Raw genomic sequence first — 20,745 nt, forward strand, 5'->3', positions numbered from 1 at the left:
CTCTCTGACACTCTCTGACACTATCTGACACTTTCTGAATCTCTCGGACACTCTCTGACACTCTCTGACTCTCTCTTGCACTCTCTGATACTCTCTGACACTCTCTGAATCTCTCTGAAGATCTCTGGCACTCTCTGAAAATCTCTGACACTCTCTGAAACTCTGTGAAGCTCTCTGAAACACTCTGACACTCTCTGACACTCTCTGACACACTCAGAAACTGTCAGAAACTCCCAGCCACTCTCTGACACTCTCAGAAAGTCTCTGAAACTCTCTGACACTCTCTGAAACACTCTGACACTCTTTGACACTCTCTGACACTCTCCGACTCACTCAGAAACTGTCAGAAACTCTCAGGCACTCTCTGACACTCTGAGAAAGTCTCTGAAACTCTCTGACACTCTCTGAAACTCTCTGACACTCTCTGACACTCTCTGAAACACTTTGACACTCTCTGACACTCTCCAACACACTCAGAAACTGTCAGAAACTCTCAGGCACTCTCTGACACTCTCAGAAAGTCTCTGAAACTCTCGGACACTCTCTGAAACTCTTTGACAGTCTTTGACACTCTCAGACACTTTCTGACTCTCTCTGAAACTCTCTGACACTCTCTGAAACTCTCTGAAACTGTCTGACACTCTCTGACAGTCTCTGACACTCTCTGAAGCTCTCTGAAACTCTCTGACACTCTCTGAAACTTTCTGACACTCTCTGAAGATCTCTGAAACTTTCTGAAACTCTCTGACACTCTCAGAAACTCTCAGAAACGCTCTGAAACTCTCTGACACTCTCTGAAAATCTCTGACACACTCTGACAGTGTCTGAAACTCTCAGACACTCTCTGATACTCTCTGACACTCTCTGACACTCTCTGAAAATCTCTGAACATCTCTGACACACTGTGAAACTCTCTGAAACTCTCTTACCCTCTCTGACTCTCTCTGAAACTCTCTGACACTCTCTGACACTCTCAGACACTCTCTGACACTTTCTGACTCCCTCTGACACTCTCTGATACTCTCTGACACTCTCTGAATCTCTCTGAAACTCTCTGAAACTCTGTGACCCTCTCTGAAACTTTCTGGCACTCTCTGACACTCTCTGAAGATCTCTGAAACTCTCTGAAATTCTCTGACACTCTCTGAAACTCTGTGACACTCACTGAAACACTCTTACACTCTCTGACAGTCTCAGACACTCTCTGAAACTCTCTGACACTTTCTGAAATTCTCTGACACTATCTGACACTTTCGGAAACTCTCGGACACTCTCTGACACGCTCTGAAACTCTCTGACACTCTCTGACTCTTGCTGACACTCTCTGAAACTCTCTGACACTCTCTGACACTCTCTGAAACTCTTCGACACTCTCTGACACTCTCTGATACTGTCTGACACTCTCTGACACTCTCTGAAATTCTCTGACACTCTCTGACACTCCCTGACACTCTCTGAATCCCTCTGAAGCTCTCTGACACTCTCTGACACTCTCTGAAACTCTTCGACACTCTCTGACACTCTCTGATACTGTCTGACACTCTCTGACACTCTCTGAAATTCTCTGACACTCTCTGACACTCCCTGACACTCTCTGAATCCCTCTGAAACTCTCTGACACTCTCTGACACTCTTTGACACTCTCTGAAATTCTCTGACAATCTCTGAAAGTCTCTGACAAACTCAGAAACTCTCTGAAGCTCTCCGACACACCATGACACTCTCAGACACTCTCTGAAATTGTCTGACACTCTGTGACACTCTCTGAAATTCGCTGACAATCTCTGAAACTCTCTGACAAACTCACAATCTCTCAGAAACTCTCTGACACTCTCTGACACTCTCAGACACTCTCTGATACTCTCTGACACTCTCTGAATCTCTCTGAAACTCTCTGAAAATCTCTGACACTCTCTGAAACTCTGTGACACTCTCTGAAACACTCTGAAACTCTCGGACACTCTCTGACACACTCTGCAACTCTGTGACACTCTCTGACACTCTCTGACACTCTCTGAATCTCTCTGAAACTCTGTGACACTCTGTGACACTCTCTGACACTCTCTGACACCCTCTGAATCTCTCTGAAACTCCCTGACACTCTCTGACCCTCTCTGAAAATTTCTGACTCTCTCTGACACTCTCTGAACATCTCTGAAACTCTCTGAAAATCTCTGAAACTCTCTGACACTCTCTGACTCTCTCTGAAAATCTCTGACACTCTCTGACACTGTCTGAAACTCTCAGACACTCTCTGACACTCTCTGACACTCTCTGAAACACACTGAACATCTCTGACAGACTGTGAAACTCTCTGACTCTCTCTGACACTCTCTGAACATCTCTGAAACTCTCTGCAAATCTCTGAAACTCTCTGACACTCTCTGACTCTCTCTGAAAATCTCTGACACTCTCTGACACTGTCTGAAACTCTCAGACACTCTCTGACAATCTCTGACACTCTCAGACACTCTCTGACACTCTCTGACACTTTCTGAAACTCTCTGACACTATCTGACACTTTCTGAATCTCTCGGACAATCTCTGACACTCTCTGACTCTCTCTGACACTCTCTGATACTCTCTGAATCTCTCTGAAACTCTCTGACACTCTCTGAAGATCTCTGAAACTCTCTGAAAATCTCTGACACTCTCTGAAACTCTGTGACACTCTCTGAAACAATCTGACACTCTCTGAAAGTCTCAGACAATCTCTGACACTCTCTGACTCTTTCTGAAACTCTCTGACACTATCTGACACTTTATGAAACTCTCGGACACTCTCTGACAATTTCTGAAACTCTCTGACACTCTCTGACAACCTCTGACTCTCGCTGAAACTCTCTGAAACTCTCTGACACTCTCTGACACTCTCTGAAACACTGTGACACTCTATGAAACACTCTGACACTCTCTGACACTCTCCGACAAACTCAGAAACTGTCAGAAACTCTCAGGCACTCTCTGACACTCTCAGAAAGTCTCTGAAACTCTCTGACACTCTCTGAAACTCTCTGACACTCTCTGACACTCTCTGAAACACTTTGACACTCTCTGACACTCTCCAACACACTCAGAAACTGTCAGAAACTCTCAGGCACTCTCTGACACACTCAGAAAGTCTCTGAAACTCTCGGACACTCTCTGAAACTCTTTGACACTCTTTGACACTCTCAGACACTTTCTGACTCTCTCTGAAACTCTCTGACACTCTCTGAAACTCTCTGAAACTGTCTGACACTCTCTGACAGTCTCTGACACTCTCTGAAGCTCTCTGAAACTCTCTGACACTCTCTGAAACTTTCTGACACTCTCTGAAGCTCTCTGAAACTTTCTGAAACTCTCTGACACTCTCAGAAACTCTCTGAAACTCTCTGAAACTCTCTGACACTCTCAGAAAGTCTCTGAAACTCTCTGACACTCTCTGAAACTCTCTGACACTCTCTGACACTCTCTGACACTCTCTGAAACTCTTTGACACTCTTTGACACTCTCAAACACTGTTTGTCTCTCTCTGAAACTCTCTGACACTCTCTGAAACTCTCTGAAACTGTCTGACACTCTCCGACAGTCTCTGACACTCTCTGAAGCTCTCTGAAACTCTCTGACATTCTGTGACATTTTCTGAAACTCTCTGACGCTCTCTGAAACTTTCTGACACACTCTGAAGCTCTCTGAAACTTTCTGAAACTCTCTGACACTCTCAGAAACACTCAGAAACGCTCTGAAACTCTCTGACACTCTCTGACACTCTTTGACACTCTCTGAAATTCTCTGACAATCTCTGAAAGTATCTGACAAACTCAGAAACTCTCTGAAGCTCTCCGACACACCATGACACTCTCAGACACTCTCTGAAACTGTCTGACACTCTGTGACACTCTCTGAAATTCTCTGACAATCTCTGAAACTCTCTGACAAACTCACAATCTCTCAGAAACTCTCTGACACTCTCTGACACTCTCAGACACTCTCTGAAACTCTCTGAGACTCTCTGAAACTATCTGACACTTTCTGAATCTCTCGGACTCTCTCTAACACTCTCTGACTCTCTCTGACACTCTCTGATAATCTCTGACACTCTCTGAATCTCTCTGAAACTCTCTGAAACTCTGTGACACTCTCTGAAACACTGTGGAAATCTCTGACACTCTCAGACACTCTCTGACACTCTGTGACACATTCTGAAACTCTCTGACACTGTCTGACACTTTCTGAAACTCTCGGACACTCTCTGACACACTCTGCAACTCTGTGACACTCTCTGACACTCTCTGACACTCTCTGAATCTCTCTGAAACTCTGTGACACTCTGTGACACTCTCCGACACTCTCTGACACTCTCTGAATCTCTCTGAAACTCCCTGACACTCTCTGACCCTCTCTGAAACTTTCTGACTCTCCCTGACACTCTCTGAACATCTCTGAAACTCTCTGAAAATCTCTGAAACTCTCTGACACTCTCTGACCCTCTCTGAAAATCTCTGACACTCTCTGACACTGTCTGTAACACTCAGACACTCTCTGACACTCTCTGACACTCTCTGAAACTCTCTTAACATCTCTGACACACTGTGAAACTCTCTGACACTCTCTGACACTCTCTGACACTCTCTGAACATCTCTGAAACTCTCTGCAAATCTCTGAAACTCTCTGACACTCTCTGACTCTCTCTGAAAATCTCTGACACTCTCTGACACTGTCTGAAACTCTCAGACACTCTCTGACAATCTCTGACACTCTCAGACACTCTCTGACACTCTCTGACACTATCTGAAACTCTCTGACACTATCTGACACATTCTGAATCTCTCGGACAATCTCTGACACTCTCTGACTCTCTCTGACACTCTCTGATACTCTCTGAAACTTTCTGGCACTCTCTGACACTCTCTGAAGATCTCTGAAACTCTCTGAAAATCTCTGACAATCTCTGAAACTCTGTGACACTCTCTGAAACAATCTGACACTCTCTGACAGTCTCAGACACTCTCTGACACTCTCTGACTCTTTCTGAAACTCTCTGACACTATCTGACACTTGATGAAACTCTCGGACACTCTCTGACAATTTCTGAAACTCTCTGACACTCTCTGACAACCTCTGACTCTCGCTGACACTCTCTGATACTCTCTGACACACACTGACACTCTGTGACACTCTCTGAAACTCTCTGACACTCTCTGACACTCTCTGACAATCTCTGAAACTCTGTGACACTGTCTGAAACACTCTGACACTCTCTGACACTCTCCGACAAACTCAGAAACTGTCAGAAACTCTCAGGCACTCTCTGACACTCTCAGAAAGTCTCTGAAACTCTCTGACACTCTCTGAAACTCTCTGACACTCTCTGACACTCTCTGAAACACTTTGACACTCTCTGACACTCTCCGACACACTCAGAAACTGTCAGAAACTCTCAGGCACTCTCTGACACTCTCAGAAAGTCTCTGAAACTCTCGGACACTCTCTGAAACTCTTTGACACTCTTTGACACTCTCAGACACTTTCTGACTCTCTCTGACAGTCTCTGACACTCTCTGAAACTCTCTGAAACTGTCTGACACTCTCTGACAGTCTCTGACACTCTATGAAGCTCTCTGAAACTCTCTGACACTCTGAAACTTTCTGACACTCTCTGAAGCTCTCTGAAACTTTCTGAAACTCTCTGACACTCTCAGAAACACTCAGAAACGCTCTGAAACTCTCTGACACTCTCTGACACTCTCTGAAACTATCTGACTCTCACTGACACTCTGTGACACTCTCTGAAACTCCCTGACACTCTCTGACTCTATCTGAAACTTTCTGACAACCTCTGACACTCTCTGAACATCTCTGAATCGCTCTGAAAATCTCTGAAACTCTCTGACACTCTCTGACACTCTCTGACACGCTCTGAAACTCTCTGAACATCTCTGACACACTGTGAAACTCTCTGAAACACTCTGACAGTCTCTGACTCTCTCTGAAACTCTCTGACAATCTCTGACACTCTCAGACACTCTCTGACACTCTGTGACACTTTCTGAAACTCTCTGACAATATCTGATACTTTCTGAATCTCTCGGAAACTCTCTGACACACTCTGACTCTCTCTGACACTCTCTGACATTCTATGACACTCTCTGAAACTTTCTGGCACTCTCTGACACTCTCTGAAGATCTCTGAAACTCTCTGAAAATCTCTGAATCTCTCTGAAACTCTCTGACACTCTATGACACTCTCTGAAACTTTCTGGCACTCTCTGACACTCTCTGAAGATCTCTGAAACTCTCTGAAAATCTCTGACACTCTCTGAAACTCTGTGACACTCTCTGAAACACTCTGACACGCTCTGACAGTCTCAGACACTCTCTGACAGTCTCTGACACTTTCTGAAACTCTCTGACACTATCTGACACTTTCTGAAACTCTCGGACACTCTCTGACACTCTCTGAAACTCTCTGACACTCTCTGACTCTCGCTGACACTCTCTGATACTCTCTGACTCTCACTGACACTCTGTGACACTCTCTGAAACTCTCTGACACTCTCTGACTCTCTCTGACACTCTCTGAAACTCTCTGACTCTCACTGACACTCTGTGACACTCTCTGAAACTCTCTGACACTATCTGACACTTTCTGAATCTCTCGGACAATCTCTGACACTCTCTGACTCTCTCTGACACTCTCTGATACTCTCTGACACTCTCTGAATCTCTCTGAAACTCTCTGACACTCTGTGAAACTCTCTGAAACTTTCTGGCACTCTCTCACACTCTCTGAAGATCTGTGAAACTCTCTGAAAATCTCTGACACTCTCTGAAACTCTGTGACACTCTCTGAAACAATCTGACACTCTCTGACAGTCTCAGACACTCTCTGACACTCTCTGACTCTTTCTGAAACTCTCTGACACTATCTGACACTTTATGAAACTCTCGGACACTCTCTGACAACCTCTGACTCTCGCTGACACTCTCCGATACTCTCTGACACTCACTGACACTCTGTGACACGCTCTGAAACTCTCTGACACTCTCTGACACTCTCTGACACTCTCTGAAACTCTGTGACACTCTCTGAAACACTCTGACACTCTCTGACACTCTCCGACAAACTCAGAAACTGTCAGAAACTCTCAGGCACTCTCTGACACTCTCAGAAAGTCTCTGAAACTCTCTGACACTCTCTGAAACTCTCTGACACTCTCTGACACTCTCTGAAACACTTTGACACTCTCTGACACTCTCCGACACACTCAGAAACTGTCAGAAACTCTCAGGCACTCTCTGACACTCTCAGAAAGTCTCTGAAACTCTCTGACACTCTCTGAAACTCTTTGACACTCTTTGACACTCTCTGAAACTCTCTGACACTCTCTGAAACTCTCTGAAACTGTCTGACACTCTCTGACAGTCTCTGACACTCTCTGAAGCTCTCTGAAACTATCTGACACTCTCTGAAACTTTCTGACACTCTCTGAAGCTCTCTGAAACTTTCTGAAACTCTCTGACACTCTCAGAAACACTCTCTAAAACTCTCTGAAACTCTCTGACACTCTCTGACACTCTCTGAAACTCTCTCACTCTCACTGACACTCTGTGACACTCTCTGAAACTCCCTGACACTCTCTGACTCTCTCTGAAACTTTCTGACACTCTATGACACTCTCTGAAACTTTCTGGCACTCTCTGACACTCTCTGAAGATCTCTGAAGCTCTCTGAAAATCTCTGACACTCTCTGAAACTCTGTGACACTCTCTGAAACACTCTGACACGCTCTGACAGTCTCAGACACTCTCTGACAGTCTCTGACACTTTCTGAAACTCTCTGACACTATCTGACACTTTCTGAAACTCTCGGACACTCTCTGACACTCTCTGAAACTCTCTGACACTCTCTGACTCTCGCTGACACTCTCTGATACTCTCTGACTCTCACTGACACTCTGTGACACTCTCTGAAACTCTCTGACACTCTCTGACTCTCTCTGACACTCTCTGAAACTCTCTGACTCTCACTGACACTCTGTGACACTCTCTGAAACTCTCTGACACTATCTGACACTTTCTGAATCTCTCGGACAATCTCTGACACTCTCTGACTCTCTCTGACACTCTCTGATACTCTCTGACAATCTGTGAATCTCTCTGAAACTCTCTGACACTCTGTGAAACTCTCTGAAACTTTCTGGCACTCTCTCACACTCTCTGAAGATCTGTGAAACTCTCTGAAAATCTCTGACACTCTCTGAAACTCTGTGACACTCTCTGAAACAATCTGACACTCTCTGACAGTCTCAGACACTCTCTGACACTCTCTGACTCTTTCTGAAACTCTCTGACACTATCTGACACTTTATGAAACTCTCGGACACTCTCTGACAACCTCTGACGCTCGCTGACACTCTCTGATACACTCTGACACTCACTGACACTCTGTGACACGCTCTGAAACTCTCTGACACTCTCTGACACTCTCTGACACTCTCTGAAACTCTGTGACACTCTCTGAAACACTCTGACACTCTCTGACACTCTCCGACAAACTCAGAAACTGTCAGAAACTCTCAGGCACTCTCTGACACTCTCAGAAAGTCTCTGAAACTCTCTGACACTCTCTGAAACTCTCTGACACTCTCTGACACTCTCTGAAACACTTTGACACTCTCTGACACTCTCCGACACACTCAGAAACTGTCAGAAACTCTCAGGCACTCTCTGACACTCTCAGAAAGTCTCTGAAACTCTCTGACACTCTCTGAAACTCTTTGACACTCTTTGACACTCTCAGACACTTTCTGACTCTCTCTGAAACTCTCTGACACTCTCTGAAACTCTCTGAAACTGTCTGACACTCTCTGACAGTCTCTGACACTCTCTGAAGCTCTCTGAAACTATCTGACACTCTCTGAAACTTTCTGACACTCTCTGAAGCTCTCTGAAACTTTCTGAAACTCTCTGACACTCTCAGAAACACTCTCTAAAACTCTCTGAAACTCTCTGACACTCTCTGACACTCTCTGAAACTCTCTCACTCTCACTGACACTCTGTGACACTCTCTGAAACTCCCTGACACTCTCTGACTCTCTCTGAAACTTTCTGACAACCTCTGACACTCTCTGAACATCTCTGAAACTCTCTGAAAATCTCTGAAACTCTCTGACACTCTCTGACACGCTCTGAAACTCTCTGAACATCTCTGACACACTGTGAAACTCTGTGAAACTCTCTGACAGTCTCTGACTCTCTCTGAAACTCTCTGACAATCTCTGACACTCTCAGACACTCTCTGACACTCTGTGACACTTTCTGAAACTCTCTGACAATATCTGATACTTTCTGAATCTCTCGGAAACTCTCTGACACACTCTGACTCTCTCTGACACTCTCTGATACTCTCTGACACTCTCTGAAGATCTCTGAAACTCTCTGAAAATCTCTGACACTCTCTGAAACTCTGTGACACTCTCTGAAACACGCTGACACTCTCTGACAGTCTCTGACACTTTCGGAAACTCTCTGACACTATCTGACACTTTCTGAAACTCTCGGACACTCTCTGACACTCTCTGAAACTCTCTGACAGTCTCTGACACTCTCTGACTCTCTCTGAAACTCTCTGACAATCTCTGACACTCTCAGACACTCTCTGACACTCTGTGACACTTTCTGAAACTCTCTGAACTCCCTGACACTCTCTGACAATCTCTGACACTCTCTGAATCTCTCTGAAACTCCCTGACACTCTCTGACACTCTCTGACACTTTCTGACTCTCACTGACACTCTCTGAACATCTCTGAAACTCTCTGAAAATCTCTGAAACTCTCTGCCACTCTCTGACTCTCTCTGAAAATCTCTGACACTCTCTGACTCTGTCTGAAACTCTCAGACATTCTCTGACACTCTCTGACTCTCTCTGACACTCTCTGATACTCATTGACACTCTCTGAATCTCTCTGAAACTCTCTGACACTCTGTGACACTCTCTGAAATTTTCTGGCACTCTCTGACACTCTCTGCAGAACTCTGAAACTCTCTGAAAATCTCTGACACTCTCTGAAAATCTGTGACACTCTCTGAAACACTCTGACACTCTGTGACAGTCTCAGACACTCTCTGACACTCTCTGACACTCTCCGAAACTCTCTGACACGCTCTGACACTCTGTGACACACTGTGAAACTTTCTGACACTCTCTGACACTCTCTGAAGCTCTCTGGAACTCTCTGAAAATCTCTGACACTCGCTGACACTCTCAGACACTCTTTGACACTCTCTGAAACTCTCTGACACTCTCTGACACTCTGTGACACACTGTGAAACTCTCTGACACTCTCTGACACTCGGTGACACTCTCTGACACACTCAGAAACTCTCTGAACCCTCTGACAGTCTGTGAAAGTCTCTGAAACTCTCTGACACTCACAGATACTCTCAGAAACTCTCTGACATTCTCTGACACTCTCTGACACTCTATGACACTCTCCAACACTCTCTGAATCTCTCTGACACTCTCTGACACTCTGTAACACACTGTGAAACTCTCTGATACTCTCTGACACTCACAGAGACTCTCAGAAACTCTCCGACATTCTCTGAAAGTCTCTGACACTCTCTGACACTCTCTGGCACTCTCTGACACTCTCTGACACTCTGTGACACTCTCTGAAACGCTCTGACACTCTGTGACGCACTGTGAATCTCTCTGACACGTTCTGACACTCTCTGACACTCTCTGACACTCTGTGAAACTCTGTGAAACTCTCTGACACTCTCTGACAGTCTCTGACACTCTGTGACACTCCCTGACACACTCAGAAAATCTCAGAACCCTCTGACACTCTCTTACACTCACAGATACTCTCAGAAACTCTCCGACATTCTCTGACACTCTCTGACACTCTCAGACACTCTCTGACACTCTCTGACTTTCTCTGAAACTCTTTGACACTCTCTGACACTCTCAGACAATCTCTGACACTCTCTGAAATTCTCTGAAACTCTCTGACACTCTCTGACACACTCAGAAACTGTCAGAAATTCTCAGGCACTCTCTGACACTCTCAGAAAGTCTCTGAAACTCTCTGAAACTCTCTGGCACTCTCTGACACTCTCTGACGCTCTCTGAAGCTCTCTGATGCTCTCTGACACTCTGTGACACTCACTGAAACTCTCTGAAAGTCTCTGACCCTCTCTGGCACTCTCTGAAACTTTCTGACACTCTCTGAAACAGACTGATTCTCTCTGAAGCTCTCTGAAAATCTCTGACACTCTCAGAAACTATCAGAAACTCTCTGAAACTCTCTGAAACTCTCTGATACTCTCCGACACTCTGTGACACTCTCTGACATTCTCCGACAAACTCAGAAACTCTCAGAAACTCTCTGACACTCTTTGACACTCGCTGACACTCTCTGAAACTCTCTGACACTCTCTGACACACTCTGACACTTTCTGAAACTCTCTGACACTATCTGACACTTTCTGAATCTCTCAGACACTCTCTGACACTCTCTGACACTCTCTGACACTTTCTGAAACTCTCTGACACTTTCTGAAACTCTCGGACACTCTCTGACACTCTCTGACATTCTCTGAAACTCTGTGACACTCTGTGACACTCTGTGACACTCTCTGACACTCTCTGACAGTCTCTGAAACTCTCTGAAACTCCCTGACACTCTCTGACACTCTCTGACATTCTCCGACACACTCAGAAACTCTCAGAAACTCTCTGACACTCTCTGATACTCGCTGACACGCTCTGAAACTTTCTGACACTCTCTAAAACTCTCAGAAGCTCTCTGAAACTCTCTGAAACTCTCTGACACTCTCTGACAATCTCTGACAAACTCAAATACTCTCAGAAACTCTCTGACACTCTCAGACACTCTCTGAAAATCTCTGACACTCTCTGAAACTCTCTGACACTCTCTGACACTCTCTGAAACTCTCTGACACTCTCTGACACTCTCTGAAACTCTCTGACACTCTCTGACACTTTCTGAAACTCTGACACTATCTGACACTTTCTGAATCTCTCAGACACTCTCTGACACTCTCTGACACTTTCTGAAACTCTCTGACACTTTCTGAAACTCTCGGACACTCTCTGACACACTCTGCGACTCTGTGACACTCTGTGACACTCTCTGAAACTCTCTGAAACTCTCTGACACTCTCTGACACACTCTGACAATTTCTGAAACTCTCTGACACTATCTGACACTTTCTGAATCTCTCAGACACTCTCTGACACTCTCTGACACTCTCTGACACTTTCTGAAACTCTCTGACACTTTCTGAAACTCTCGGACACTCTCTGACACAATCTGCAACTCTGTGACACTCTGTGACACTCTCTGACTCTCTCTGAAACTCTGTGACACTCTGTGACACTCTGTGACACTCTCTGACACTCTCTGACAGTCTCTGAAACTCTCTGAAACTCCCTGACACTCTCTGACACTCTCTGACATTCTCCGACACACTCAGAAACTCTCAGAAACTCTCTGACACTCTCTGATACTCGCTGACACTCTCTGAAACTTTCTGACACTCTCTAAAACTCTCAGAAGCTCTCTGAAACTCTCTGAAACTGTCTGACACTCTCTGACAATCTCTGACAAACTCAAATACTCTCAGAAACTCTCTGACACTCTCAGACACTCTCTGAAAATCTCTGACACTCTCTGAAACTCTCTGACACTTTCTGAAACTCTCTGACACTTTCTGAAACTCTCGGACACTCTCTGACACACTCTGCAACTCTGTGACACTCTGTGACACTCTCTGACTCTCTCTGAAACTCTGTGACACTCTGTGATACTCTGTGACACTCTCTGACACTCTCTGACAGTCTCTGAAACTCTCTGAAACTCTCTGACACTCTCTGACATCTCTGACATTCTCCGACACACTCAGAAACTCTCTGATACTCGCTGACACTCTCTGAAACTTTCTGACACTCTCTAAAACTCTCAGAAGCTCTCTGAAACTCTCTGAAACTCTCTGACACTCTCTGACAATCTCTGACAAACTCAAATACTCTCAGAAACTCTCTGACACTCTCAGACACTCTCTGAAAATCTCTGACACTCTCTGAAACTCTCTGACACTCTCTGACACTCTCTGAAACTCTCTGACACTCTCTGACACTCTCTGAAACTCTCTGACACTCTCTGACACTTTCTGAAACTCTGACACTATCTGACACTTTCTGTATCTCTCAGACACTCTCTGACACTCTCTGACAGTTTCTGAAACTCTCTGACACTTTTTGAAACTCTCGGACACTCTCTGACACACTCTGCGGCTCTGTGACACTCTTTGACACTCGCTGACACTCTCTGAAACTCTCTGACACTCTCTGACACACTCTGACACTTTCTGAAACTCTCTGACACTATCTGACACTTTCTGAATCTCTCAGACACTCTCTGACACTCTCTGACACTCTCTGACACTTTCTGAAACTCTCTGACACTTTCTGAAACTCTCGGACACTCTCTGACACACTCTGCAACTCTGTGACACTCTGTGACACTCTCTGACTCTCTCTGAAACTCTCTGACACTCTCTGACACTCTCTGAAACTCTCTCACTCTCACTGACACTCTGTGACACTCTCTGAAACTCCCTGACACTCTCTGACTCTCTCTGAAACTTTCTGACAACCTCTGACACTCTCTGAACATCTCTGAAACTCTCTGAAAATCTCTGAAACTCTCTGACACTCTCTGACACGCTCTGAAACTCTCTGAACATCTCTGACACACTGTGAAACTCTGTGAAACTCTCTGACAGTCTCTGACTCTCTCTGAAACTCTCTGACAATCTCTGACACTCTCAGACACTCTCTGACACTCTGTGACACTTTCTGAAACTCTCTGACAATATCTGATACTTTCTGAATCTCTCGGAAACTCTCTGACACACTCTGACTCTCTCTGACACTCTCTGATACTCTCTGACACTCTCTGAAGATCTCTGAAACTCTCTGAAAATCTCTGACACTCTCTGAAACTCTGTGACACTCTCTGAAACACGCTGACACTCTCTGACAGTCTCTGACACTTTCGGAAACTCTCTGACACTATCTGACACTTTCTGAAACTCTCGGACACTCTCTGACACTCTCTGAAACTCTCTGACAGTCTCTGACACTCTCTGACTCTCTCTGAAACTCTCTGACAATCTCTGACACTCTCAGACACTCTCTGACACTCTGTGACACTTTCTGAAACTCTCTGAACTCCCTGACACTCTCTGACAATCTCTGACACTCTCTGAATCTCTCTGAAACTCCCTGACACTCTCTGACACTCTCTGACACTTTCTGACTCTCACTGACACTCTCTGAACATCTCTGAAACTCTCTGAAAATCTCTGAAACTCTCTGCCACTCTCTGACTCTCTCTGAAAATCTCTGACACTCTCTGACTCTGTCTGAAACTCTCAGACATTCTCTGACACTCTCTGACTCTCTCTGACACTCTCTGATACTCATTGACACTCTCTGAATCTCTCTGAAACTCTCTGACACTCTGTGACACTCTCTGAAATTTTCTGGCACTCTCTGACACTCTCTGCAGAACTCTGAAACTCTCTGAAAATCTCTGACACTCTCTGAAAATCTGTGACACTCTCTGAAACACTCTGACACTCTGTGACAGTCTCAGACACTCTCTGACACTCTCTGACACTCTCCGAAACTCTCTGACACGCTCTGACACTCTGTGACACACTGTGAAACTTTCTGACACTCTCTGACACTCTCTGAAGCTCTCTGGAACTCTCTGAAAATCTCTGACACTCGCTGACACTCTCAGACACTCTTTGACACTCTCTGAAACTCTCTGACACTCTCTGACACTCTGTGACACACTGTGAAACTCTCTGACACTCTCTGACACTCGGTGACACTCTCTGACACACTCAGAAACTCTCTGAACCCTCTGACAGTCTGTGAAAGTCTCTGAAACTCTCTGACACTCACAGATACTCTCAGAAACTCTCTGACATTCTCTGACACTCTCTGACACTCTATGACACTCTCCAACACTCTCTGAATCTCTCTGACACTCTCTGACACTCTGTAACACACTGTGAAACTCTCTGATACTCTCTGACACTCACAGAGACTCTCAGAAACTCTCCGACATTCTCTGAAAGTCTCTGACACTCTCTGACACTCTCTGGCACTCTCTGACACTCTCTGACACTCTGTGACACTCTCTGAAACGCTCTGACACTCTGTGACGCACTGTGAATCTCTCTGACACGTTCTGACACTCTCTGACACTCTCTGACACTCTGTGAAACTCTGTGAAACTCTCTGACACTCTCTGACAGTCTCTGACACTCTGTGACACTCCCTGACACACTCAGAAAATCTCAGAACCCTCTGACACTCTCTTACACTCACAGATACTCTCAGAAACTCTCCGACATTCTCTGACACTCTCTGACACTCTCAGACACTCTCTGACACTCTCTGACTTTCTCTGAAACTCTTTGACACTCTCTGACACTCTCAGACAATCTCTGACACTCTCTGAAATTCTCTGAAACTCTCTGACACTCTCTGACACACTCAGAAACTGTCAGAAATTCTCAGGCACTCTCTGACACTCTCAGAAAGTCTCTGAAACTCTCTGAAACTCTCTGGCACTCTCTGACACTCTCTGACGCTCTCTGAAGCTCTCTGATGCTCTCTGACACTCTGTGACACTCACTGAAACTCTCTGAAAGTCTCTGACCCTCTCTGGCACTCTCTGAAACTTTCTGACACTCTCTGAAACAGACTGATTCTCTCTGAAGCTCTCTGAAAATCTCTGACACTCTCAGAAACTATCAGAAACTCTCTGAAACTCTCTGAAACTCTCTGATACTCTCCGACACTCTGTGACACTCTCTGACATTCTCCGACAAACTCAGAAACTCTCAGAAACTCTCTGACACTCTTTGACACTCGCTGACACTCTCTGAAACTCTCTGACACTCTCTGACACACTCTGACACTTTCTGAAACTCTCTGACACTATCTGACACTTTCTGAATCTCTCAGACACTCTCTGACACTCTCTGACACTCTCTGACACTTTCTGAAACTCTCTGACACTTTCTGAAACTCTCGGACACTCTCTGACACTCTCTGACATTCTCTGAAACTCTGTGACACTCTGTGACACTCTGTGACACTCTCTGACACTCTCTGACAGTCTCTGAAACTCTCTGAAACTCCCTGACACTCTCTGACACTCTCTGACATTCTCCGACACACTCAGAAACTCTCAGAAACTCTCTGACACTCTCTGATACTCGCTGACACGCTCTGAAACTTTCTGACACTCTCTAAAACTCTCAGAAGCTCTCTGAAACTCTCTGAAACTCTCTGACACTCTCTGACAATCTCTGACAAACTCAAATACTCTCAGAAACTCTCTGACACTCTCAGACACTCTCTGAAAATCTCTGACACTCTCTGAAACTCTCTGACACTCTCTGACACTCTCTGAAACTCTCTGACACTCTCTGACACTCTCTGAAACTCTCTGACACTCTCTGACACTTTCTGAAACTCTGACACTATCTGACACTTTCTGAATCTCTCAGACACTCTCTGACACTCTCTGACACTTTCTGAAACTCTCTGACACTTTCTGAAACTCTCGGACACTCTCTGACACACTCTGCGACTCTGTGACACTCTGTGACACTCTCTGAAACTCTCTGAAACTCTCTGACACTCTCTGACACACTCTGACAATTTCTGAAACTCTCTGACACTATCTGACACTTTCTGAATCTCTCAGACACTCTCTGACACTCTCTGACACTCTCTGACACTTTCTGAAACTCTCTGACACTTTCTGAAACTCTCGGACACTCTCTGACACAATCTGCAACTCTGTGACACTCTGTGACACTCTCTGACTCTCTCTGAAACTCTGTGACACTCTGTGACACTCTGTGACACTCTCTGACACTCTCTGACAGTCTCTGAAACTCTCTGAAACTCCCTGACACTCTCTGACACTCTCTGACATTCTCCGACACACTCAGAAACTCTCAGAAACTCTCTGACACTCTCTGATACTCGCTGACACTCTCTGAAACTTTCTGACACTCTCTAAAACTCTCAGAAGCTCTCTGAAACTCTCTGAAACTGTCTGACACTCTCTGACAATCTCTGACAAACTCAAATACTCTCAGAAACTCTCTGACACTCTCAGACACTCTCTGAAAATCTCTGACACTCTCTGAAACTCTCTGACACTTTCTGAAACTCTCTGACACTTTCTGAAACTCTCGGACACTCTCTGACACACTCTGCAACTCTGTGACACTCTGTGACACTCTCTGACTCTCTCTGAAACTCTGTGACACTCTGTGATACTCTGTGACACTCTCTGACACTCTCTGACAGTCTCTGAAACTCTCTGAAACTCTCTGACACTCTCTGACATCTCTGACATTCTCCGACACACTCAGAAACTCTCTGATACTCGCTGACACTCTCTGAAACTTTCTGACACTCTCTAAAACTCTCAGAAGCTCTCTGAAACTCTCTGAAACTCTCTGACACTCTCTGACAATCTCTGACAAACTCAAATACTCTCAGAAACTCTCTGACACTCTCAGACACTCTCTGAAAATCTCTGACACTCTCTGAAACTCTCTGACACTCTCTGACACTCTCTGAAACTCTCTGACACTCTCTGACACTCTCTGAAACTCTCTGACACTCTCTGACACTTTCTGAAACTCTGACACTATCTGACACTTTCTGTATCTCTCAGACACTCTCTGACACTCTCTGACAGTTTCTGAAACTCTCTGACACTTTTTGAAACTCTCGGACACTCTCTGACACACTCTGCGGCTCTGTGACACTCTTTGACACTCGCTGACACTCTCTGAAACTCTCTGACACTCTCTGACACACTCTGACACTTTCTGAAACTCTCTGACACTATCTGACACTTTCTGAATCTCTCAGACACTCTCTGACACTCTCTGACACTCTCTGACACTTTCTGAAACTCTCTGACACTTTCTGAAACTCTCGGACACTCTCTGACACACTCTGCAACTCTGTGACACTCTGTGACACTCTCTGACTCTCTCTGAAACTCTGTGACACTCTGTGACACTCTGTGACACTCTCTGACACTCTCTGACAGTCTCTGAAACTCTCTGAAACTCCCTGACACTCTCTGACACTCTCTGACATTCTCCGACACACTCAGAAACTCTCAGAAACTCTCTGACACTCTCTGATACTCGCTGACACTCTCTGAAACTTTCTGACACTCTCTAAAACTCTCAGAAGCTCTCTGAAACTCTCTGAAACTCTCTGACACTCTCTGACAATCTCTGACAAACTCAAATACTCTCAGAAACTCTCTGACACTCTCAGACACTCTCTGAAAATCTCTGACACTCTCTGAAACTCTCTGACACTCTCTGACACTCTCTGAAACTCTCTGACACTCTCTGACACTCTCTGAAACTCTCTGACACTCTCTGACACTTTCTGAAACTCTGACACTATCTGACACTTTCTGAATCTCTCAGACACTCTCTGACACTCTCTGACACTTTCTGAAACTCTCTGACACTTTCTGAAACTCTCGGACACTCTCTGACACACTCTGCGACTCTGTGACACTCTGTGACACTCTCTGAAACTCTCTGAAACTCCCTGACAGAGAGATTCAGAGAGTGTCAGAGAGTGTCAGAGAGTTTCACAGAGTTGCAGAGTGTGTCAGACAGTGTCCGAGAGTTTCAGAAAGTGTCAGATAGTGTCAGAGAGTTTCGGAAAGTGTCAGAGAGTGTCAGAGAGTGTCTGAGAGTTTCAGAGATTATCAGAGTGTTTCAGAGAGTGTCACAGAGTTTCAGTGAGTGTCAGAGAGTGTCAGAGAGTTTCAGAGAGAGTCAGAGAGTGTCAGAGAGTTTCAGAGAGTGTCAGAGAGTTCAGAGAGTGTCAGAGAGTGTCAGAGTGTTTCAGAGAGTGTCAGAGAGTTTCAGAGAGTGTCTGAGAGTGTCTGAGAGTGTCAGAGAGTTTCAGAGAGTGTCAGAGAGTGTCAGAGAGTGTCAGAGAGTTTTAGAGAGTGTCAGAGAGTTTCAGAAAGTGTCTGAGAGCATGAGAGAGTGTCAGAGAGTGTCAGTGAGTTTCAGAGAGCTTCTGAAAGTTTCTGAGAGTGTCAGAGAGTTTCAGAGAGTTTCAGAGAGTTTCAGAGAGTGTCAGAAAGTTTCAGAGAGTGTCAGAGAGTGTCAGAGAGTTTCAGAGAGTTTCAGAGAATGTCAGATAGTGTCAGAGAGTTTCAGAGAGATTCAGAGAGTGTCAGGGAGTGTCAGAGAGTTTCGGAGATTTTCAGAGAGAGTCAGACAGTGTCCGAGAGTGTCAGAGAGTGTCAAAGAGTTTCAGAGAGTGTCAGAGAGTGTCAGAGAGTGTCAGAGTGTTTCAGAGAGTGTCAGAGAGTTTCAGAGAGTGTCTGAGAGTGTCTGAGAGAGTCAGAGAGTTTCGGAGAGTTTCAGAGAGTGTCAGAGAGTGTCAGAGAGTTTTAGAGAGTGTCAGAGAGTTTCAGAAAGTGTCTGAGAGCATGAGAGAGTGTCAGAGAGTGTCAGTGAGTTTCAGAGAGCTTCTGAAAGTTTCTGAGAGTGTCAGAGAGTTTCAGAGAGTTTCAGAGAGTTTCAGAGAGTGTCAGAAAGTTTCAGAGAGTGTCAGAGAGTTTCAGAGAGTTTCAGAGAATGTCAGATAGTGTCAGAGAGTTTCAGAGAGATTCAGAGAGTGTCAGGGAGTGTCAGAGAGTGTCAGAGAGTTTCGGAGATTTTCAGAGAGAGTCAGACAGTGTCCGAGAGTGTCAGAGAGTGTCAAAGAGTTTCAGAGAGTGTCAGAGAGTGTCAGAGAGTGTCAGAGAGGTTCAGATAGTGTCAGAGAGTTTCAGAGACTTTCTGAGAGTGTAATAGAGTGCCTGAGATTTTCTGACAGTTTCTGAGTGTGTCGGAAAGTGTCAGAGAGTGTCAGAGTGTTTCAGAGAGTGTCAGAGAGTTTCAGAGAGTGTCTGAGAGTGTCAGAGAGTTTCAGAGAGTGTCAGAGAGTGTCAGAGAGTGTCAGAGAGTTTTAGAGAGTGTCAGAGAGTTTCAGAAAGTGTCTGAGAGTGTCAGAGAGTGTCAAAGAGTTTCAGAGAGTGTCAGAGAGTGTCAGAGAGGTTCAGATAGTGTCCGAGAGTGTCAGAGAGTGTCAAAGAGTTTCAGAGAGTGTCAGAGAGTGTCAGAGAGGTTCAGATAGTGTCAGAGAGTTTCAGAGACTTTCTGAGAGTGTCATAGAGCGCCTGAGATTTTCTGACAGTTTCTGAGTGTGTCGGAAAGTGTCAGAGAATGTCAGAGTGTTTCAGAGAGTGTCACAGAGTTTCAGAGAGTGTCAGAGATTTTCAGAGAGTTTCAGAGATCTTCGGAGAGTGTCAGAGAGTGCCAGAAAGTTTCAGAGAGTGTCACAGAGTGTCAGAGAGCTTCAGAGAGATTCAGAGAGTGTCAGGGAGTGTCAGAGAGTGTCAGAGAATTTCAGAGAGTGTCAGAGAGTTTCAGAGAGTGTCAGACAGTATCTGAGAATGTCAGAGAGTGCCGAAGAGTTTCAGAGAGTGTCAGAGAGTGTCAGAGAGTTTCAGAGAGTGTCACAGAGCGTCAGTGAGAGTCAGAGAGTTTCAGAGAGTTTCAGAGAGTGTCAGAGAGTGTTAGA

Source organism: Heterodontus francisci, chromosome 44 (assembly GCF_036365525.1).
Source record: "Heterodontus francisci isolate sHetFra1 chromosome 44, sHetFra1.hap1, whole genome shotgun sequence".
NCBI classification, from domain to species: domain Eukaryota; kingdom Metazoa; phylum Chordata; class Chondrichthyes; order Heterodontiformes; family Heterodontidae; genus Heterodontus; species Heterodontus francisci.